We start from the raw sequence: 23,971 nt of genomic DNA on the forward strand, positions 1-23,971 counted from the left end.
GGTGCTTCAGGCCAGGGCATTAACCCGTTGTGTCACAGCACCGGCCTCAGATAGATAAAGTTTTAAAAAGTAAAAAAGGGAACCAATATAAGTGACAAAATAAAACTTAGAATTTTTATTTGTGTGTTCACCATGGATGATAATATTATCAGGCGTAAATCATTTTTCTTTTAAGATTGTCCAGGTTCTCTAGAAAACTGTTAATTCCCTGGTTCTTTACTGGGCACTTATTCTTCTTAAGAAGCCCAGACTCAGAGACAATTTTAGCTATTCTTGTAGATAATTTGTGTTAGAGAAAGGAGAAGGTTAACTATGTACACTGATGTCTTGCTCTGTGTTCTGAAATTGTTTACTTAAAAGTACCTGAGGAGTTTTGAGCCAAGCAGTGACATCTTCTAACCTTAGTACAGGGAAGCCTTATAAATACAATGAAAGATAATTGAAGGTTTTTAAAAAGCTATGCTGTGAGTGATTGGTTTGCCAATAGAATGAAGGAGAATTCCTGTCGGTTAACCTAGATTTGAAACAGGACAGTACAAGGAAGGGTGTCAGCTAGAAAGGAAGAGACCAAAGGAACGCAGGAAGATAAGACTAAGAAGCACCATGTAAAAGATGTGCACACATACTCGACAAGTGGCAAGAATTGGACCTTTGGCCAATGGGCCACTGACTGACCAGCTGGCTTAGGAGACTAGCTATGGACCTAATGGGGAGGGAGCAGAAATGCCATTTAGAGCAGCCCCCAAATCTGGATATACTCATTGTATGGCAAATGAACACTGTGCTGAAGCAGCTATTTTCTAGCATGGTGCAATTGTGCTGGCAAAAACGAGTAGAGAAGATAATACATTGTAAGACAGTCTCTCATAGTAAATGGTCAACATTTAAAATCCATCAGAACCCTGTTTCCTGGTCGTGACAGATAATAGAATTCTTCTTGTTAGACCATGTCTCGCCTCTTGGTGAGTTCTCTGAACCTCCTTCCAACAGGACTGGAGTTTGTCATGACAACAGTGACTTCATAGGAGATGTAGTTACAAGAAAAACACTGTTCCCTGCCATCATTGCCAAATCTTCTCCCTATATTATTCTATGGAATGCTAAGATCCTTTACAGGAGGTGAAAACACACCCTCCATAAAACTGTGTTCAGTGGAACTTTTTAGAAATTGTCTTTATTTTCATTCACCTATATACACCAACTTTATTTCAAAGTGCATGTCCTTTTCTAGCTAAAGCATCTTTGAGTACCTTTTGAGTGACTATCCTGCATGAAACATGTTCTTGGGAATCTTGTGCTTGATTTGTAAGGTTGCAAATTCATTTTCAAGAGAAATTGGAACTGAAAGTGTAGTCATAAAGCAACTCTGTTACTCAAAAATTATTCTTGGTTGAACCAGAGGAGGGGGGCTCCCTTCTCTTTTTCACTATCTACAGTAGCTTCTTTGGAGGAAATTGCTGTACCCTTGTTCTACCAACCAATATTCCAGGGGGGAATGCATTTGCCATTTGCTTACAGGAAAAGGCCACTGTCACTGTATCTTCTGTTTCTTCATTTCCAACATTTTCCATCATTTGGAAAGGAGCCTTATAAAATCCCAGCCCAACTGTACTAGGGGAAGGTATAGAGGTAGTTAGGGTGGGATTTCTGCAAGAGTGGAATCAGAAGCGAGATCACATGCTTCCCAGGTCCAGGTATTTCTCAGACATCGTGCTTACTAGGCCTGGGACAACAGTTAAACCTGCCCAGGGGAAGTTGAAGCGAGGAGGGAACCATGAACATGGGAGGTGGAAGGCCTAGACTGATGGTTGATTTGCCTCTATCATTTTGGGCTTCCGTTGTAACATGAGGACTGCCTTTGATCACTCTATGGGTCACTCCTGGCTCTTGGTTTTGTTTTCTTAGGGATGTGTTATGATTAAAAGAGAAAAGACCAACTCCCAAGGGCCTGAAGGAAGGCTGTGGTGGGACCACTAGGATGTTTCTGCTCCTGAATTGAGAGTGGGTGGGGTGCTAGGAGGCCTCTCTGTGGTTTAATGAATTCACCTTCAATACTATGCTGAGATTTTGCACTCACTGGTGTTACTTTGAATTTTAAGCCAGAATCATCATACCTGTGCTCAGTAGTAATAACTGAAAATATCCTGAGAATATGAACTATCAATTCATATGTGCCTCTCTCTCCAATTCCCCCACCCAGTAAAATTATAATTCTTTACTGGGGGAAATTCCCTGTGATTGCTTTCTACTTTCTGCTTATAAATGCACGGTTATTAAAGAAACACCAGAGGTAAGAACTGCTCACCTACAAATGAAATTTTTTTGGTGCTTATCTAAATTCCTGCCGAAGGAAACCTTTTATCTTTTTTGTCACTGATGAATTTTCTTAGGGATCTCTGCGTTATTCTTCCATTGTCTCTTTTCATCTGCTTTAGAGATGCCAGGTGACAGTGGTGTCCAACCCATCCAGCTGCGTCTTGCTTGACAAGCAAGAGTCCCAGTAGCCTCCCAGAGCTAGCGGGACTTCTGGCCTGCTTTTTGGGACCATCACCTGTTCTGGTCCCTGCCATTAAGTTCAAAACCAACTCTTCATCATTGTCACACTTTTTCTGTGGCCGCTATTGATCCCGTGACTTCACTGTAACTACATAGAACCTGCTTATTTTCCTTTCAAAAATGAATTGAATAAAACATAGAGGCTGTTAAAGTTGCTGGTGCTTCTTAACCATGAATAAAACACAAAAATAAGTGTTCAACAGTGGATTGTATTTCAGGAGCTAAGATTCAGTGGTCACAAGGCTGAATAGTTTCAACAACTGAGAGGTTGTTAACAATCCTTTGCAAAGCCAGTGGTTGGTTTGCAGTCATTAGTTGACATTATCCTATATTTCAGTTACATCACCTTGTGAGATCATAATGTTCTTCACATCCGACTCTTAACTTTTCCTTTTTCTCTTTCTCTTGAAGTCAAATATTATCATAATTAATATTGAAAAAGGGATTTTTTTTAACTTGGAATCAATGAGACATTTTGGCATTTTTCTTCATTTTCTTTGGAAGATGTTTATTTTTCTTTTAGGCTGCAAGGGAAGAAACCTGCTGTGGAAAACGATAGACCTCAGCTGTCAGGAGCATTTGTCTGGTACTATTTTGAAGGCATACCCATGTTATGGCCAAAGGAGTGTCACAGGAACTAAGTGAGAAACACAGGGAACGTCCTCCTTCCTTTTGTGACAAACAGCATGGGATTCCAAGAATGAGGTCATTGTAAAGAAAAGACTCCAAAGAAATTCTTTGACATATTATGTGTGTAGGGTATGGATGGCACATATGGCCTTGTAACTTTAGGGTCCTTTGATGCTTTAACAAAGGGTATTATCGTTGCATTAAAAATGCTGCCTGCACTGACAGTATGTACCTTCAAACAGTGGAGTCCTGAACTGGTGCAGAGGTCTTAAAACCAAGCAAATACCTCCTCCACTATTTCTTCATGCAATCAGGAGGGAATTCCATGCACAGTGCTGTCCTTGGATTTCAACATGAAAGCTGAATCTGGGATAAAGTGATGTTCCTTACAGAAGGATTTTTCTATAGCATGAAGTAACTAACAAAGAGTTTCAAAAAAGTCATGTTTTATAAACATTCTTGCTTGTGGTTAGTGTGGGACCTAGATTCTTCAGAGAGTAATATCTTTCCTTTTGGTTTTATGACCATCTTTTTCTTAATACTTAGAAAGAAAAGAGCTTTGCCAAACGTATTTTTTTTTTTTTCTGGCATTAGTGTCTTTTGGACATGAAAATGGAAATGACCCAGTTTCTCTTACTAATGTCTTCAGATATTTATATGTAGCTTAATAGTTCCATCCTGAAAAAACAAAGCACCTTTTCACATGTTTTTAGAGGTTAGAGATGAAAATGTGCCAAGTAGAACTACATATAAACGTGTGTGCATGTACTCCTATAGAGATAGACAAGCTAGACAAGGAGCTACAGTTCATTTCCATCACTGATTCAATCTAAATAGAAAACTAAGCGTTTCATACTTTTGTGAACTACAGATAATAATTGGACAAATCTGTAGATGGTAATGTCGAATGACAGTGTGTCACATTGTCAATTATTTTGCCCTGAAATAGCTATGTCGTGAGTCTACTGAAACAATTAGATACTTCTAGGCAACACAAAGATACCTAAAGGAAAAGGGAGGTTGTGTTTGGAGAGGGAGCCAATGAATGCAACTGGTTGAATCCAGTTTGTGATGCAGCATTTATTCACTCCTTGGCACAATTCTACTACTTCCCTTAAATGAGAAGAAATGTCAAAAACTTTTATTTGTCCAACACTTTTCTTTTCTGAGAACAAGTATTACATGCTCTATTTTACAAAAAGTATGTGGTCTCAGTCTCTAATTAAACTATTATCCTGGGGGTTATCTCTTTGCCCTGCCTTCCGAGTGAGCATCCGTGAACAAAAGGCATAGTAAATGAGAACAGGTCTCATAAACTAAAGCCATGTCAGTGAAATTAAAAAAAAAAAAAAGAGTTGGCCTTTATTCTATCTCACTGTCAAGTCCAAGAAGGGATAGTGGATGGGCAACAATGTCTGAGATTTTAAAAACTACCAAACAAAAGACCCAGTCTTTTCTATACAAAGCTCTCCAAAAGTATCAAGAAACAAAGGAATGCCAATATAATCCAAGTTAAAGTGTGATTTTTAACAAGGTTGTTTCATCACAACTGATGGCCATTCTTCGGGTAATGTTTGTCAAAGCCACTTTGGATTTTGTCTGACTTGTTGATAGGAAAGTAGTTTGTCTTTATGTACATGGAAAATGAACATGAAAAATGACTATTGTTGCTGTCTGACTGCTCTGTTCAGTTTCTGAATTCTAAGGCAAAGGAGACCTCAGATTTCACTTTTGTAGCTGTAGTAACGGTAAATGACAAAAATGTCTGAATTTATCTAAAACCACCCATATCAGAAAAGAACAAGATTAAGCAGTTGTTTGGAAAACTTTGTGATATTTCTATTTCCATGACTTAATGACTTTCCTGCAAGTAGTTTTAAAATTATGATCCTCAACTTACCTTTAACAGGATGGATGCTCTTCTGTCTCATGAATCCAGATAAAAATTATAGTTTATTCAGTGGTATTTGCCATTGTCAGAAACCATGTAGCTGAAAAGTCCTTCTTGAAATGGATCTGTTTAGAAAACAAATGTGTTTAAAATAAGTGAAAAATAAGATATTGCATCACACAGAACTATTTAGTTTACAGCAAGTGGAATATTGTACTATAGGTGGCATGAGAGTATATATGTATGTGTGTGTGTGTATATACTGGAGTTACTTTGAATTTAAAGTATACACACACACACACACACACACACACACCTGTGGTTTGGGGCTCAATAGTCTGGAAATAGTCTTGTCAAACAAATTTCTGCCAACAAGCATCCAAACCCAACTCTGCAGCCTTGCTAAATGATTTTGCCCACAGACTGATCGTGAATCTCCTTTGGGAAAGTAGAAAATACACACACACACACACACACACACACACACTCATTTCTGAATTTCTAAATGAATGTCGATTTGGGAACCACAATGATTTCTTTTTGGTTGGATCAAGTTAATACATTAGAGAAAGTGAACCGGCCACAGATAATTTACAATGACTGATCTAAATCTGGAAAGAACTGTGAGAGTCACTCTTCCCAGCTTTGGTCTCAGGTAGCTGAAATACTATTTATCCAACTTTACAAATAAGGTGACTGTGACTCAGAGAGGTTAGATGGCTCTCCCACTGTCATATAACTAATGTATGGCAAATAGGGCATTCAAACCTAGGCCATTTCTCCCCCCTTCCTAGGCATGTCTGTTAGTTTATTATTTAATATATGGAGATGTCATGACATTTCTTTAGTGTTTGCAGGAGTTAAAACGCCATACTAGGTACAAGGAGGCTGAGACTGCCAACAATAAGCCTTTGTTGAATATGACTGATTACCTACTTCAGACATTTTACTCATGCTATTTCTTTTTTTTTTTTAAAGATGTATTTTATTTATTTGAACAAGTTACAGAGAGGGGAAAGAGAGACAGAGAGAGAGATCCTCCATCCTCTGGTTCACTCTGCACATGGTCACAATGGCCAGGGCTGGGTCAGGCCAAAGTCAGGAGCTTCATCTGGGTCTCCCATGTTGATGCAGGGACCCAAGTACTTGGGCCATCTTCTGCTTTTCCCAGGCTATTACATGCTATTTCTTTTAATAACCACAAAAACTCTTTTAAATGTTATTCTGGGAGTGGGTATTTAGCCTGGCAGTTGGGGCACCTATGAACCATATTAGAGTACTTAAGTTCAGTTCCTGGCTTTGGCTCCAGACTCCAGCTTCCTGCTAATGCAGACCCTGGGATGTACTGGTAATGCTTCAAGTGATTGGTTCCTGTCACCCATAAGAGACTGGCCCAGTCCCAGCCATTGTAGGCATTTAAGGAGTGAACCAACCAATGGGAGCTCTCTCTTTATGTCTGTCTGTCTGTCTCTGTATGTTTCTGCCTTTCATATACATAAGTTGTTTTTAAAAGTATTATTCTTTATTTTTAATAGATGAATGAAAAATTTAGGGCTCAGGCCCTGAATTAATTGCCTAAAGTCAGTGGTTAGGATACTGACAACTGGGATTAAAAGCCAGCCTGATGTCCAGAACTTCTTTTTTTCATTTCTGAAGTCTTTATGGGAAGGGAGAGTTAAAAATAGGGTTGTGGTTGTTAATTCAAAGTTTCTACTGTCTGATTAAAGAAAGACCCTTAAGAACACATCATCTAAGAAAAATCAAAACATCGAGACTCTTGGTTTTGGGAATCCTGGTTCTTAGAGAGAACTCTTATTCCTTGCTCTGTTGTTTTACTTGTTAGGGGTTTTCCTTTATTGCATATTAATTGCTAGTCCCTGCAGTATGAGAAATTTAAGGAGCAGGAAAGACTGTCTGGCTCAGTGGGACTGGGTTGCTATTTAGTCTGGCTGTTTCCTACGTCGCACGTCGATTGATTATCCTGCCTATCATGTGTTGACATATTTTGCTTGCTGTGCTGATTATACATTGGGAGTGCTAATTCTTTTATTGGGTTAGAGTTCAAAGGTGCTCATCTGTCAGCAAAAAGTCTCTCATTTCATGGCATGCTTGGCCTCCTCTTATATCTGTCATTTTTTTTTTACTGTTCTCAGAGGCTTTCCTCTTATTTCTGGTCCTAGTTCAATAGCAAAGATCTTGAAGGATTTTCCTTTGTAGTAGGCTATTTTGTATGGTTTTTGGAGACAGATTCTGCTCTTTGAAGATATGCAGAATATTGGCATTTCACAGACTCTGAGTGAAGCAATGAAAATCACACTATATCCCCTCTTTGATTTTAACAACTCTGATAGTACAGATTTCCAAATCTTGGAATTTTCCCAAACAGGGTCAATTTCTGAGACCAGTAAATGGATGGACTCAAACTTGGATTTTGTATGTCAGTGTCATAGCATCCTGGCCAACTGTCAGAAGATGGAGTCCTGTGAAGAAGAGATTGAGGAATGGTGATTCTTTTACATCTCCTGATACGCAAATGTCTTTGTCAGCACTTCTGTAGGCATAGATATTCAAATTTTCCATGTTGATAGATGGAAGATATCTCTTTCCTATCCCAATTACAAACTGGAATCATAAGTGAAAATATCCTCAAAAATCCCGATTTTTAACTACATATGATGAAGTATTTTGCAATTAATTTGAAGTATTTGAGATACAAATAACATGACCTTGAGAAGACTGCCAACATGTCTAGAATACATTTTGTTGTATTTTTTAATGTCACATTCTATTTTTTTATGTATCACATTCATAATTTGATTATAGTAATAAAAGCAAGTGCTATGGTAACAATAGATTACAAAAATCATCTTTGTGAATTAGGAAGATAATCAACGATGATTAAATGCTTAGAATGCTTCAACAAGTTTGTTTTCAATTTTTGCATAAGATGTATATAAAGTTCAGAGGATCTCTGTGAGACTTCAGTAGAAAGAAAGGGTCATCAAAGAAGGATGTACTTTTCTCTGAAGGGAGGAGAGAACATCCACTTTGCTTATGGTTGTGTCTAAATACAAATGGAGTCTATGGTCACAAAAGGCTTCCATAGCCTTGGCAACCCATGGCAAGAGTCTTGGGTGATCACTGACATCATAAATAAGAGAGTTAATTGTTAAAGGGACAACGGAAGTCACTGTGAACTTACTCCACATGTAGGACCTCAGTCCTTAATGAGTTGTATTAGGAGAATCGACTGCAAATCTTGTTCTCAAACTGTATGCTATATTTTATGTGTGTGCGTGGGTGCAAACTATTGAAATCTATACTTAACATTGAGTTGGTCCTCTGTATATAAAATCAAACTAAAAATGAACTATAATGAAGAAGGAGAGGGAGAGGGAGGTAGGATGGGAGTTGGAATGGGAGGGTGGATATGGGGGAAAGAACCACTATATTCCTAAAGTTGTGTCTATGAAAAAATGCATTCATTAAATAAAAACTTTAAAAAAAAAGATGTATGTAAAGTGAGCTGAGAAGTAGCTGGAGTTGACCTACCAGGGGCCAGTAGTCTGTTGGAAAAGAAAGGAACATGTGAGCTATTGCAAAATTTTCATGAGTTTATTTGTCTTTTGATAGTTTGGGTTCTGTAAATGGTAGGAGGTGAAGGAACTATTAGAATAACCTTGAAATAGAATGATATGAGAACATTCTGTCTGGGCCCAACAGACTGGATTTACTGGGGGTAAGAAACAGACTCTCTTTTCTTCCTGTCAAATGGGGCTATTCCCTATTTACATAGTAAGTTTGGGGAAATTAAATAAAATAGTGATGTAACATGTACATAATGGTGTCATACTGGCACATAGTGCATAGTCAGTGAATGTTAAAACTTTATTGCTCTGGGGCCAGCATTGTGTCATAGTGGGTGAAGCTGCTGCCTGTGATGCCATCATCCTATGTGGGCACTGGTTCATGTTCCAGCTGCTCTACTTCCCATCCAGTTCACTGCTAATGCTCATGGGAAAGCAGTGGAAGATGGCCCAGGTGCTTGGGCCCCTGCACCCATGTGGGAGACCTGGATGAAGCTCCAGGCTCCTGGCTTTACACTGGCCTAACCCTGGCCTTTGCAACCATTTGGGGGGTAAACCAGCAGCTGGAAAATCTCTTTCTGTCTATCTGTCTGTCTCTCTCTGACTTTTAAATATATGAAATAAATCTTTAACAACAACAAAAACTTTGTTGCTCTCAATGATCTCATTGTTCCTTTGCAAACCAACCTCATAACATGATCTAAAAGTGCTGTCTTTATTAGTCTTCCATGTTTTTTCTTGAGTTTATTTGCAACACTTATTATAGTACAAAGCAAACTAGATAGTGTGGATATTTCTAGGAATTTTTTTTGACAACCACATAGAAATTGATGGATTCACCGAATATGAGCTGGAAGGGCCCCTGCAGGCTTTCTGCATTCAGTAATTTTACAGATGAGGAACTAGATTCCCAGAGAGATGAAAAGACTTGTTCAGAATTTCCCAGGTAATTAATGGCAGTGCCAGGAAGAAGATGTAGTTTTCCAGGAACCATATCTATTGTTCTTATTTATCTACCTTTCTGGCTTAGGACACAGAGATTATGATTGTGTATTTTGAGAGTTGTATGTCACAATGAATGATTTAAAAATAAAGGAAAGAGTTTATTAGGGGAAATCTGACAGACTGGAGAGAAGGAGCAAAGAAGGAAAAAGGAGAGAAGGAGAGCATAAGAAAGAGATCCAGAGAGAGAGAGAGAGAGAGATTAGGAGACAGAAAGAGAGCCACGTGTTTAGGAGCAGGTCCTTTTAAAATTTTGCTGGGGGTGGGCAGGGAGGTAGGAGCAGCGAATCCCATTAGGATGGGGGTGGGACTGACACCGGTGGTTGGGCCACGTGGCTACCTGGCTTCCAGCAATGGCGGCAGGGAATATTATAGTCTTTAAAGATGTGTGGCTAATTGGAAAAATGAAATCTAAGTGTATCCGGGAGGTTAAATTAATGGGTAAACAAGTTTGCAGTGTAGAAGTTTGTGTGGCAGTGCCAAACCACAGCTAGGGAATTCTTCCCAAACTAATCCATAATCTTCACCACTCTACACACTCCTCTCTCAGTTACTTGATAAAGTTAGTTGACATTTTCTGTTATGCAAAGGGCTCTTTAAAACACAATTTCCATCAGATTCATTTCTGTATACTGTTCTGATATAGGAATTTTGAGGACACTCCTAAGAAGTACAGCCAACCTTTTTCACATGCATTTATACAGATTCTGAAAGATTTCAAGAATTCAAGAGGTAGTACATTAGAGAAGGAGGAGGAAGTTGATTCCCAAACAGTAAAACTGGATGATAGTAAGCATTTCAAAGGACCAAATGGATGTATTCTTTGTTGGAAGAACATCAGCTAAACTTTTAAATATGGCTAATTTGTGGAGTTTTATAGACTTATATAGTAGTATGCACTCTGTCAGTATTGGTCTGAAATGTTCCAAGAGGTCAACAGCAGTCAATGAACCCTTGTTCAACAAAGCTGTAAGTTTTTTCACATAAGCTGTAAACTTACTTGGCAAATAATGATCTATGCCAAAGACCTCCAACTCAATTAAATTAAATAGTACTGTACTCTTTATAGTCTCCTTTATTAGAACATATAAAATTCTATTATGCATGTCTAAGTCTAGCTGTGATACTATTAATCTATTATAAACAAATTCTCTGATTATGCCTTTGGCTTATACAGTCATACCTCTCAGAGATCCTTTGTGGTTTAAGAAAAATATAACAGAATGAGAAGGAGAGAGGGAGGGAAGACTAGACAATAGAGAAGAAACCCTTTGGCCATATTGTCAAGCAAAGCAAGAGAATGTGAGAAAAGCTATGACCCACAAGTGTTCATAAACTGTTATCTTGCCCTGGGAGAAGAAGCCACAGTGGCCATTCTGTGTGAAATAACCATATAACTCTGGGTGTTTATTAAAAATTCATTCAAGGCTAAAACATATCACTGAACAATGCATAAGAAGGCCCAGACCTGTATGTCTAAGAGCAGCAGCCATATCAGGGCCTGGTTGCTTTATTTAGTGGGGTCTGTGTCAGGCAGACAAGGGAAATGGGAGGTTTCCTTGGAGGCTTTTGTGAAGCCCTGTGCTGCTTCTGGGGGCTTGATTAGAATAATCAGAGGCCTTGGGAAATTCACACGGTTTTGGTGGTGCTGCGATCCATCATCATCCATCATACTTGTGCACTGGGTGACTGGGGAGCCAAATGCCAGGCCGGCGGGGTGGCCAGAGCCCTCCTCTGTGTGGGGCTTTCTGGTCTGCAGGGCAGAGCTCCAGGAAGCCTGGCAGTGGGAGGGGCAGTCGAGGCTGCAGGGGATTGAACCCCTCTATCAGCCTGTGCTTGGGGGGCTGCCCCTCCTGCAGGCCCCACAGGCTCCAGGCTCTGAACAGGAAATAACTGCACTGTACTTTGAAAGCTGTTCGCATTGTTTGCTTTGGATTTCCTCAGCATAATTTGTATTTTGCTGAGCTTGTTTGCATTTTATTTCTCATTTATTTTGAGCTTATTTTTGTTTATTGGTAGGCCTTACCATTTTCTTTTTTAACTTTATGAATTGTTTGCTGCTTGGCCTTTGCTCTGTGTGCATTTTCATTGTGAGAAAGATTGGCTTTTGTCATTTCAAATAAGGAAGGCCTTGTACAGTGTGTGTGTGTGTGTGTGTGTGTGTGTGTGTGTGTTTTGTGATAGAGCCAATAAAACTCATTTTGTATTCCTTATATCCTTAGCAACTTTTTTCAAACTCTTTTTTTTTAACCTAGAAATGTTGTCTTGGTTATTAAAAAAGTTTCTGAACTCCTGAATCAGGAGAAATGGAGTTAGTTCTATAGCAAAGCATTTATTGCAATAGGGTCTCCAAGCCATTCTGCTAGAGACTCCTGTGTTAGAATGAGTTGGTCAAAAATGACTGATTCCATCTTTCAGCTCCTGAGCAAAGAAATTTGGTAGCTGAATATGCAAATTTTTACCCATCTCCCATTTTGTTCTTCCTGTCTCTCCTATCTCAACAAAATTACACATCATAACTAAATTTGTAAATCTAAATTTTATGTTTATCAGTAAAGCATGAGCTTAAATATCTGCTTCTATTTCAGAGAATTAACAGAATTCCTAAATTTTGAAAGCTGAAATAAAAAGCTTTATATTTGCTCCATGTCTTAATCACTCAGGCCTATATAAATTTGTCGAGAGCCCCTGCTATTTTGTTTTTATATTATCCTATATTATTTTATTTTATTTGCTTTTGATGGCTATCAAATAATAAACCCATGCCAACCCTGAAAGGGGTTTTCTATCACTCTCTTTTGGATGGTGGAAATAAGTCTATAAAATAAATGTCTTACAGTTCATTCTTCCTCCTTTTATGTTTCTTAAAATCGCAATTTGACAGGATTTGCTTTGTGTGCATTTTAGAAAATAGGACTAGTAAAGAAAGGACTAGAAGAATAAATGTCTGTGTCCTATGATGCTATTTTATTGGTATCTATTGCACCCATTGGAGTGAGACTCCTGGGATATTGGACCTAAATTAAAATAACCATAAATCATGTTAAACAATAATAAATAATACCCAACTCCTACCCTCTCCCCATTTTCTTTTTTCTACTTTTTTTCCCAAGAAAATATACAATAATATCAAACAGATCAGTCTGGGAAGGAAGCATCCAGACTGAACGAACTGTGCACTGGAGAGCCATTCCCATTTACTCTAGGGACTCGGGTGGAAGCAATGTGTGGAGTATGCAAGATTCCTCAAAGATAGGACAGGCAGAGTTAGTGAGAGAGAGAGAGAGACAGAGAGAAAGGTCTTCCTTCTATTGGTTCACCCCCAAATGGCCATTATGGCCAGTGTGCTGAGCTAATCCGAAGCCAGGAGCCAGTGCTTCTCCTGGTCTCCCACGCGGGTGCAGGGCCCAAGCACTTGGGCCATCCTCCACTGCACTCCCGGGCCACAGCAGAGAGCTGGACTGGGAGAGGAGCAACATGGAAAGAACCGGCATCCCAACCGGGACTAGAACCCGGAGGGCCGGCATCGCAGGTGGAGGATTAGCCTAGTAGGCCACGGCGCCAGCCTTCTTAATAAATTTCTAACAAAACCATTGAGATAAGAAGGAGTTTTGGAACACTGAGCAGAGGAGTACTTGGCAAGCACTTTGTGAAGGAAGTGCCTGGGTGAGGACTGCCGAGCTACATTCAACAAGTTGAAGTTTAGGAAGCGAAATCACCTTTGAGAAGCAGTAACATAGATCAGCCCTTGTATAGACAGTTGAGGAACACTCTTAGTGTTTTTTACTCCATTTGTTCTTTATTTCTTTTTCTTTCTATTTTTCTTTCTTGACTAAAACGAGAGAGATAGCAGGAAGGGAGGGGAGAGTGCATGGGAGGGCTGGCGTGGTGGGAAGAATTACTATGTACATAATATTGTATTTGTGAGGCACATTCCAAATAAAAGTGAATAAATATAAAAAAAATTGAAGTTTAGGAACACAAGGGTATTGAAACTTTAATGCCCTCATTGCAATTAGCAATGGAGGGATGTGGTTTGTTAAGGAACTAACATCCCTTGAGAGTCCACCAGAGCTAGTGAAGGTATCCTGGAATGCCTTGCCTGCTTTTTCATTTTTCATTTCTTTCCCTACAAGAAGAACATTTTTCCTTCCTGTCCCATGCTGGTCTTTCGAACTTCAGGGAGAACTCCAGCCAGTAACCAGCCCATTAGCTCTGTAGTCCTACCATTCTCTGTGTACCCAGTTCTTTCTTGCTGCTTCCTTACTTCTCAGGGCCCTGACTTGTCTTCAGCTCCCCAGTGTTTGCTCTAGTATGTGTCCTTGTGCTCCATGTGTGTCCTAGCCCCTTGGATTGGCTGACTTTCCTGATCTCTGATAAGCTAACTTAGGATATAATGATGGAGTGGAGTAGGGGTGGCATTGTATCACAGCACTATATCACTATATCACAGCAGGTTAAGCCACAGCCTGCAACACTAGTAACCCATATGAGCCCCAGTTTGAGTGCCCTCTCCCTCTTTCTCTGTAATTCTGCCTTTCAAATAGATAAATCTTTCAAAAAAATGGATTGGTTCATCAGGGCTTATTTTCTTTCCCCCACTCTCCCTCACCAAATTCTTTCAATTTTATTTTCTAAATCTCTCTTATTCTTCATCTTCCACTGTCACTGCCATTTTTCATACTTTCATCGTCTCTCTCATGGACTAGTGAAATGGCCTTTGACCGGCCTATCCGCTTTCCATGTCATCCTTTCTCAATTGTTCCTCTTCTTTGACTCTGGGTCATCATCCTGAAACACAGCTCTTTTCTTCCCTAACACCCTTCACTAGTACCACATTCACAGTAGAAGATAGGCCAAACCGTAGAGTGTGGTATTAAGGCCTTCGATTAACTGGCTCCTCATTGCCATTCTCTATCTGCTCTCTTGCCCACTATAAACTGGACAATACTGAGAGATGCTTAGCTTCATGCATGTGCTAAGCATTTTCATACTTCCATACCATCAAATGTCCTTTTACCTGGTATGATTTTTCTTTTCTTTTCTTTTCTTTTCTTTTTTTTTTTTTTTTTTTTGGTGTGTTGGGGGAACTCCTTTGAAACCATCTTTATTCTTAAACTTACTCTGCCCTGCCCTTCTTAGGTATAACCAGCCCTGGATAACCTTTTCCAACTTCCTACCCTCAGGAGTTAATTCCTCTCTGCTGGGGCACCTTGTACATGGATTGTTGTTTGTGGGTCCTTTCTTTATTTGCATGTCTTCTCTCCCGGAATGCTGATGCTGAGGACATGAGCAGAACAGTCATTCTAGGTTCCAGATTGCACACTCAGTGCCTATGTGACACCTAGGAGACTTTTAAAAGCATAAGGAAAGGAACAAACAATGAATGGTCAGACCTCATGAAGACGATGTTGCTTTACCTAAAGGAATGGTGGGAATTTCTGGTGCGACAGCAGTTTAGTCAGGGCTCCATTTTTTTGTCAGTAGGATGAACCAGTTTAAGGCAGGCGCTGGTCTGCCACATCCATGGGACCTGAGGGGAGGGAGTGCGTGTGCATCACGTGCTGTCTGGGGTTTGGCAGAGTGGAGACATCAGTGCTGATGGTACCCAGATCCCAGCACTTAACAGCAGACCCCATAGGTTATTAGAGCTGAGAGCCTATCTTGGAAGATTAGCTGCAGGAAGTGCTTTAACTATGGAGCAAACAGGCAGCCGCTTGATTAGTGCCTCAGACATGGAATGGCACTGTGGTGTTGGGTTTCCATCCGAACCATTACTTGGATATTTGAGATCTGGAGCTTCAGTTCTAGCCTGACCTTGAATTTGATTTCTGAATCCATACGTGAACACTGGGCCTTTACTTTGTTTCTCTCACACTGTTTCCTCCCAGTTGAGTTTTGTGTCTCCAGGTTTTGGATGTTTGAAAGGGATGCTGAGAATTAACCCATATGGTGTTTGTTTACACAAGGAATCCTAAATAGCTTCTTGTTCAGGGAGAACACAGTAGCAAATATATCTTTACTGTAATGTGTTTTAAATCAAAAGGGCTCCGTATTTTCCCCTGTGTTTGAATGTGACATTCTTGATCATTCCAGACCCACCTGTCTGAGAACACAGGAATCAAAAACAGGAGTCATTCTCAAATTTCACCTCTATTTAATCCATCACAGAAACACACTGGCTTTTCACTGTATATATATAAAAAACCACACCAGGACATTTAAACAAAGTGACACAGATCATCAGCAGATCAACTGGGAATGACGGCTCAATCAAACAAATGTATGTTGAGAATTTCCACAGGGCAGCGCTCACAGCAGCAAAGCCAAATTTGTTTAGTATACATGGGTTAGCTGCTTAGGAACATTCGCTATGCCGCATGCCAGATGATGACTTTTCTAGGTAAACATCCATTTAGCAGCATATATCCATCCATGAAAGTGTTGGCATGATTTTGATCTATTCTTTTTGACTCCTGAAATTATGACTTCATTCCACTGGCAGCCAAGTACCAAACCCACACATGCACCATTTAGGCTAAAAAAAAAATAGTGGTGGGGGGAAGCTATACACTTATTTCAAAATGTAATATAACCATCCAAAAGGTAGGAGAAAGTCCATAAAATCGACAGGCCATTTCACTTTTCTGACAAGCAATAAAGTAAGCATCATTAAAATGGATGTCAAATTACAGGGCAGGGAAGCAGCAGGAAAAATACCTACCTTGTTCTTGGTATTTGAAGTAGAATCTGGAGTATTTATCCTACCTCAGTTTAAACTTGGAGGCATTCCTTTTTTGGGTAGGGGGTTGAGGGTTCTTTTATTAAGTCGGAATTTCAGAATCACATTCCAAGTAAGTAAGAACATTTGGATTTTTCAGAAAACAGCATTTAGTTACTTATTAATCCTTCTACTTAAACAATTTACTTTCTTTTTATAGATGTCACTTAAAGAATGGAAGACTTTATGGAGTACAATCTAAGTCAAGGGGAAAAACTGTAAAATGTTTATAAAAAACACAAAACCAAAAGGATTTTCATTCCACTCATTCTTACTGTTGTAAAATCTAGATTACATTGCACACGGTTCAGCTCAATACTCTGATTTGTTAACTAAAAGTTTCCCTTTCTGATTCTTCAACTGGGAAATGCTCAGTGTTGGGAGGACATCTTCACACAGAGAGCTTGAGAATTCCTTTTTGTTGGACTAAGGGATAATTATCTCCAATTTGTTGGAAGGGATTATTGTTTTCAAAACTTTAATTTTTTCTAAAGGAGTACTTGGCACATGTTATTTGCTTGGGCAAGTATTCTGAGCAGTCAGTAGTCTACAAATCTCAAAATACCTCTTCTGGCAGTGGCAGTGAACTGTGAGGGATAACACCTGTCTTTGAAAACTGTTTAAGAGTCAGAGCTGGATGAGACACAAAGTATAGCATTAAAAAAGAAAACCATTGGCAGGCATTTTGCACAGCAGTTTAGATGCTTTGTAGTACACCTGTGTCTCATATTAGAGTGCCTAGGTTCGAGTTTTTGGCCCTATTTCCAATTGATCGCAGCTTCCTGCTAATGCACACCCTGGGAGCCAGGAAGTGATGATTCATGTACCTGGGTTCCTGCCATTCACATGGCAGATCCACATTAATTTCTGGGCTCCTGGCTTTGGCCTGGCCCAGCCCCAGCTGTTGCTGGCATCTGGCAAGTCAACAAGTGGCTAGAAGATCTGTCTGTCTCTCTCTTTTGTTTATTTGTTTGTTTATTTAAAATTCACAGTTACAGAGAGAGGGAGACACACACACACAGAACAAGAGAAAGAGAGAGAGAGAGGAAGAAAGAAAGAAAGAAAGAAAGAAAGAAAGAAAGAAAGAAAGAAAGAAAGAAAGAAAGAAAGAAAGAAAGAAAGAAAGAAAGAAAGAAAGAGTTTCCATCTTCTGCTTCACTCCCCAAGTGGCTGCAACACCTGGGGCTGGGCAAGGCCAAAGCCAGGAGCCAGGACGTTCATCTGGGTCTCCCACGTGTGGCAGGGGGCCAAGCATTTGGGCCATCTTCCACTGCTTTTCCCAGGCCACTTGCAGGGAGCTGAATGAGAAGTTGAGCCACCAGGACAGTAACTGGTGTCCACATGGGATTCTGTCATCTCAGACAGTGGCTTTACCCACTCTACAAGAACTCCAGCCACATACTCCCTTTTTCTACCTCTCTCTGTGTCTGTCTCTCTGCCTTTAAAATAAAATAAAAATTATAAAAGGGAATGCTTCGTAATTAGCAGTGTTGAAAGGTGGCTCCATTTGAATGCAATCCACAGCATTTCCCAGCACTGGAGGGAAGATATAACAGTCAATGAGACACAGCCCTTGCCTTCAAGTAGCTGAAAATCCAACTGAAGACACAGACATGAAGCAACTAACTGTAGTAGCACCAGGGTGGATGACAAAAAGTTAGCTCTAAGGTACATTTTACGTGGTCCGGGATCCATAAAGGAAGGAGTTCCCTCTGCCTGGAGAGGTAGTGAACATGCAGTGAGAACCCTTAACAGGCAATATGGCATCTGAACCGGGTCTGAACAGCTCCAAAGAGTAAATCTTAAATACTGCCTCCTCTGCTAGGATTTTCCTTTCTACAGCAGTCAGACCTACCCCCTTCACCTTTGTTTTCATCTGAGAACTTAAAATCTCATAAAAATCTTGTATTCTCTCTCCATGTGTTAGTTTACTTTCTCCTTTGACCCACTAGGCAGGAAGCCTCATGAAAGCAGTGGACAGAAGTTTTGTTGGCCTTGCTCACTGCCCCATCCTGAGCTCAGACCAGTGTGGGGCACTCACTAGGAAGCAGTGGAGTGGAGAGTGAGAGAAGGGTTTTCTAGGTGGGAAAGCTGGTAGTGAAAAAAAGCTGGTAGTGAAAAAATAAAGCCAAATTACATGATATTTATGGATAGTGTGGCTTATATACTAGGATACATTGAAGGCCAACAATAAGAAAATTGATTGTGACCAATCACGAAAGAACTTTGTGAGGTTCCCCAGAAACTGTGGCCACTTTTTGAGAAGTTTGAAGAACTCTAACACTCTGACATCTTTCTAAAATTAGTGTCAGTCTAGAAAACCCAGGATAAACCTTACTTGGGAAAAGGGTGCATTAGCAAAATATATATATATATATATATATACATCCATGAACACAGCAGCATGATATGTATTTTAATCTCTTTTTCCACTTTTTCCAGGCTTTTCAAATGGAATACGGAAGGTTTTCCTTTTTTTATTATTTATTTACCCCAAGTGTGAATAAATCCATGGCAATCTTTAAATCCATAGAGAAAGCATTAATGTTAAGGCATATAGAGTTCAAGTGACTAGAATTAGGAACAGACTAAGGGGCGAATAAGATTTTGTTGTAAATGAAAGATGTTTTTAAAAATACAAATGAAAAACAAGGCCAATAGTATGCCATGTTCTCACATGTATTTAACTATTCCCACAATATAAATTTCACACAGTCTCAAGAATACTATTTATCAAAGCAGCTTACAGGTACTGGGATGAACCAGAAGCTTTCAAAGTGTTGATTGATCACTCTTTGCTAGCAGTTCACTAGAATTGCACAGCCACTCCAAAATCAACAGCCTGGAAGAAAATGATATGAGGCTTGGAACAAAGGCTGGAATGTTAGGTTAGCAGCTGCCTACACTGCAGTAAATACTTGTACATTAATTAATATTCATAAAATGCTTAGAAGCATGAGTTAGTAAGAGTACAGACTGAGCTGTATATGACAATTCAATTTTTTTACTCCCAAAGGAAGCCTGGCTACTCCTCACTTTTGCATAATAGAGCTTTGAGAGAATAATGGGTAGGGTTTGCCTGTCTCTGTACCTATTGAATTTTTTAAAGCTCCTGGGAATATTATCAGAGTACTGTACTGTATATACAGCCTGGGAGTATCTGTCCTCGTGTTCATCCATCAGCCCAGATCTGGCAGGCATTTTTGGAGGTTCACCAACTACCATAGCAATGAAAGAGCTGCAAGGAAGCTCCATGCTTTTTTATCTGCCAGGTATTTCAAGACTCACAATCTTTTTAAAGTAATGGAGTGGGATATTTGTGGAAGGAACTGAAGTACCCTACTGTAGAGATGGAGAAAGACATAAATGAATCCTATAACTTGTTTCCTCACTGAACTTGGGGCTAAAATCATGGAATAGGTTTTCGTTTCTTAGCTTTACATTGTATCACATTGCTCATGTTCATTGGTCGATTATGGCTCTTTCAGATAAAAACTTCTTGCGTCATCATGGAAGCTCTGGCAGTGGAGTGTGCTGGCATTAGCTCATCTTTTTGTATGATGTCAATGACCAGAGTAATCTTTACATTTGGCTTTAACAACCATTTGTTGAGAGTAGAGGAGTGGTGGAGAACATCTTGTTCATGAACTATCTCATCACAGTTTGTTATAGGAATAAAGGTAGACTTGAAAGACACCAACTTTTAAGATTTGTCACTTGAGATGTAGAAACATGACATTCATCATTAACAACAATAAGAATGGCTTGTGGCATTTGCATTTTCCTCTAAAGTTCATAAAATATACTCAAATGTATTATTCATTCTGATTCTACTACAACTTGATGTCATACATCTTAGAAAAATTAATATCTTATAGAAATATATATGTTAGCTTTATCAATATTTTAATTTAACCCAATATATCTAAAATTATTTCAGTATGTAATAAACATACAAATATTATCAACTAGATTTTTTTTAAGTTTTAGAAGTCTAGTGTTTATTTAATTAAGAGCCAAAGAGATAGAAAGAGCTCCCATTGCTGGTTTACTCCACGAATGCCTACAATAGCTGGGGCTGGGCCAGGCCAAGGCTGGGAGCTGGGAACTCAAGCCAGATCTCCCACATGGATGGCAGGAACCCAGTTAGTTTGAGTCATCACTTGCTACCTCCCAGGGTTTATATTAGAAGAAAGTTGAAGTCAGAAGCCAGAGCCAGGTATCAAACCCAAACCCAGGAACTCTGATATGGGACTCATATATCTTAACCTGTCCTTGTTGTATATTTTTAAGCATACAACACATCTCACTTTGGAGTAGCCACATTTCAAATGCTCAGTTTTACATGTGTTTAGTAGCTACCATATTGGGCAGCATTTGGATATAGATGAAGAAATGGGGTTCAAAGAGATGAAGGAACTTTCCTGAGTCACATAGCTAATTAGGTGGACTTAAATCCAGTGTGGTCTTCCAATTTAAACAGAGATTGTCTTAGCTACATAGTTTATAGATTACCTGAATTTATTGTGACGTTGTGAACTGAGACTATCAAATAGGAAGGCAAAGATGTTATTAAATAATGATTCTACCATATAAGTGAGGTGTCTTTATTGCTGGTTCTAGAAATGCCATAGAATTTGTATTTTTTTTTTTTTGACAGGCAGAGTGGACAGTGAGAGCAGTGAGAGAGAGAGACAGAGAGAAAGGTCTTCCTTTTGCCGTTGGTTCACCCTCCAATGGTTGTCGCTGCCAGTGTACTGCGGCCGGCGCACAGCGCTGATCCGAAGCCAGGAGCCAGGTGCTTCTCCTGGTCTCCCATGCAGGTGCAGGACCCAAGGACTTGGGCCATCCTCCACTGAATTCCCTGGCCACAGCAGAGAGCTGGCCTGGAAGAGGTGCAACCGGGACAGAATCTGGTGCCCTGACCGGGACTAGAATCCGGTGTGCTCGCGCTGCAGGCAGAGGGTTAGCCTAGTGAGCCGCGGTGCCGGCTTAGAATTTGTATTTTTACAAACAAGTTCCATATGAAATTCCCATGTGGCACCTAGTTTGGTGATTGCTGCTCTAACCTGTGAACTCCTTATGTTTCAATTCTGCATCCCTCCTATAATCATTCATTCATTTAACAAGTATTTATTGGACAATTACTCTGTGCCAGACACTATGCTTGGCACAGCAGATGCAGCAGGGAACAAGGCAGAGTCCATATGCACATGAAACTTACATTCTACAACCTACAAGGTATGGCTGGTTCATAGCAGGTGCTGCAATAAATGTCTGTCATCAATAGAAGATATTGTTTTACTCCTGGAGTAACTGGAGGACTCTGTTAAAATCTGGAGGAAAGTACATAGATATGAGGTATCTATATAGGAGCTTCATTTATTCTTGGTCTTTATAACAAATGACTATGGAGAAGTTTCAACGTGAGGAGGATATTGTACAAACCCTAAGCTGGTCATATTTGGTTATGGTCATTTACTAGCATCTTGGGCATATGGAAAATATGTCTCTGTGTGTATACGTGTGTGCATGTATAAGCATAGATTCAGTTTGAGCATTACCTTCCTTCAATTGTAGTTTTACTCAAACAGACAAAGGACATAATTTGTGTGGTGTTATTTGGGCATCTATGTTTGAATTCTCCAACTTAGAGAAGAAAAAGGAAAGCAGTGTCCGCTACTTCCAGGACAGTTGGATTCCTTTGGCTGATGTTTTTAAATCAATAGAATCACCTTGAGTCGTTGTGTATGGCTAGAAATTCTGCTGTATCCTGGGGATTCGGCAGTGAATCAGGCACCTGTGCTCCTTGCCTTCGTCACTGACATCACTGTGAGGGCTGTGGGGTTCTGGTGCAGGTAGGCTGTAATAATCTTTCATATGCAGGTTCACATGAATTTCAAGTATGCTGGTTGCTTGTTCTTTTTATGATTCACCAAATCGTTGCAGAAGTTTCGCTGTTGTTATTTTGTTGTTTGGTGTGTTTATTTTGATATGATTAATATAATGCTGTCTCTTGGAAGGACTTATAAGTCTCTTCTTTACTACCTAGAAGAAAGTCTGCTCAACTGGTTTTTCTTGAGCCAAGTATTTTCATTTGACTCTTTAGGCTAGCTAATCTTTGAAGAAAAATGCAGATATGTCCTTGTGTTGGAAATGGCGTAGAGATCCAGAAGGGTTAATTTAAAAATTCATAAATCCTTTGTACCATGTAAATTAATGCCTGCAACCTTTTTTTTCCAGGTGACTTATTGTGACTCAGCTATGTCCAAATAAATGCGTTTATTTAGGAGAGTTCAATACTACCAAAACTTGACATATTAAGAGTCTCTATGGCTCATAATATTTACCAGGGATATGGACCACCCCCTGTTTTCTCATTATGCCAAATAATGGAAAGTGGAAATCACCCTAATCCTTTCTTCTGTGTCTGCCGTACCTCTGCAAATATGATAAACTCAATCCAATTAAAAGTCATTACCTTTCCAAGGCTTGGCCACAGTCTATAACTCTTTGTTTTACAATCCTCTCAATTATCTGTCTTTATCACAAGTAGAATTTTTAGCAATCTTCTGCTTTGGTTTTCTAGTAATGAAAGGAATATCACTGTTGGTGTTGAGCACCACAGTCCTTGTGTTCCATTCACTTGTCTCTATTTAATGAAGCATTACAGTATGTAAGTTAATTCTTCACAAGTATTTATCTTACCTCCTCAATTAGATTCTAAGTCCTTCAAAATCAGCAGTTTCACTTTATTCTTGTTTGTGACTTCTGATGGTACTTTGCATGTAGTAACCTTGTTGACTAAGCGATAAAAATTTGAAGGCATTGTTGAATCATGGTTGCTAAGGTTTAATAGTGATGATGAGTATTAAGAAGTTGCATGAAGCAGATATATTAATACAGCTACAGAAACAAAAAATGGCACAGGCAGCAACAGCACAAAGTCTGTTAAGCTATATAATTATTCTATACCCTTCAGGTACCTTTCCTGCTTACAGTGGATTTTCTTAATATAATATACTTTTTTGCATTTAAAAAATAGATTTATAATGTTGATAGGTATTTATAGAATACAGTGTGATATTTCAGTACATAATTATGATGTATGGTGATCAAATCAGAGTAATTAGCATTTCCATCACTTTAAACATTTATAATTTGACATTATATACTGTTGACAGAATTATTTTCCAAATTTTTCTCTTGAGTAGTCATAGCTCACATAGATTTACATGGGTTCATCCATAATATATTTGAGTCAGCAAGCATCTTAGATATTTAGATGTGTAAGCTGATAATTTTCTGGCTTCTTTAGCACTTAGATTTTACAATGCTGTGAGCAATTATATTTCAATCAGTTATCATGAAGTCACAGCAATATGATTCCAGAAGGTTTTATTTAACTTAACTAGCATAGCTGTAGCTTATTAAAACAGTTTGTTAAAGAAGATGTATTGGAATAAATCTTTACTTTTTTTCTCTGTTTTTGAGATCTTTTTCTTCCCTCACCAAATAAATATA

The 23,971-nt window shown here is 39.3% G+C and overlaps 1 protein-coding gene across 15 annotated transcripts in view; it reads left to right on the plus strand.

The window, feature by feature from the left end:
• MECOM (MDS1 and EVI1 complex locus) overlaps window positions 1-23,971 on the plus strand; it is a 591,497-nt gene that overhangs the window by 252,683 nt on the left and 314,843 nt on the right. The gene's annotated exons all lie outside the window — the stretch shown is intronic.

This window comes from Oryctolagus cuniculus, chromosome 4 (genome assembly GCF_051225735.1).
Source record: "Oryctolagus cuniculus isolate XC-2025 breed Fujian yellow rabbit chromosome 4, ASM5122573v1, whole genome shotgun sequence".
Lineage (NCBI taxonomy): Eukaryota > Metazoa > Chordata > Mammalia > Lagomorpha > Leporidae > Oryctolagus > Oryctolagus cuniculus.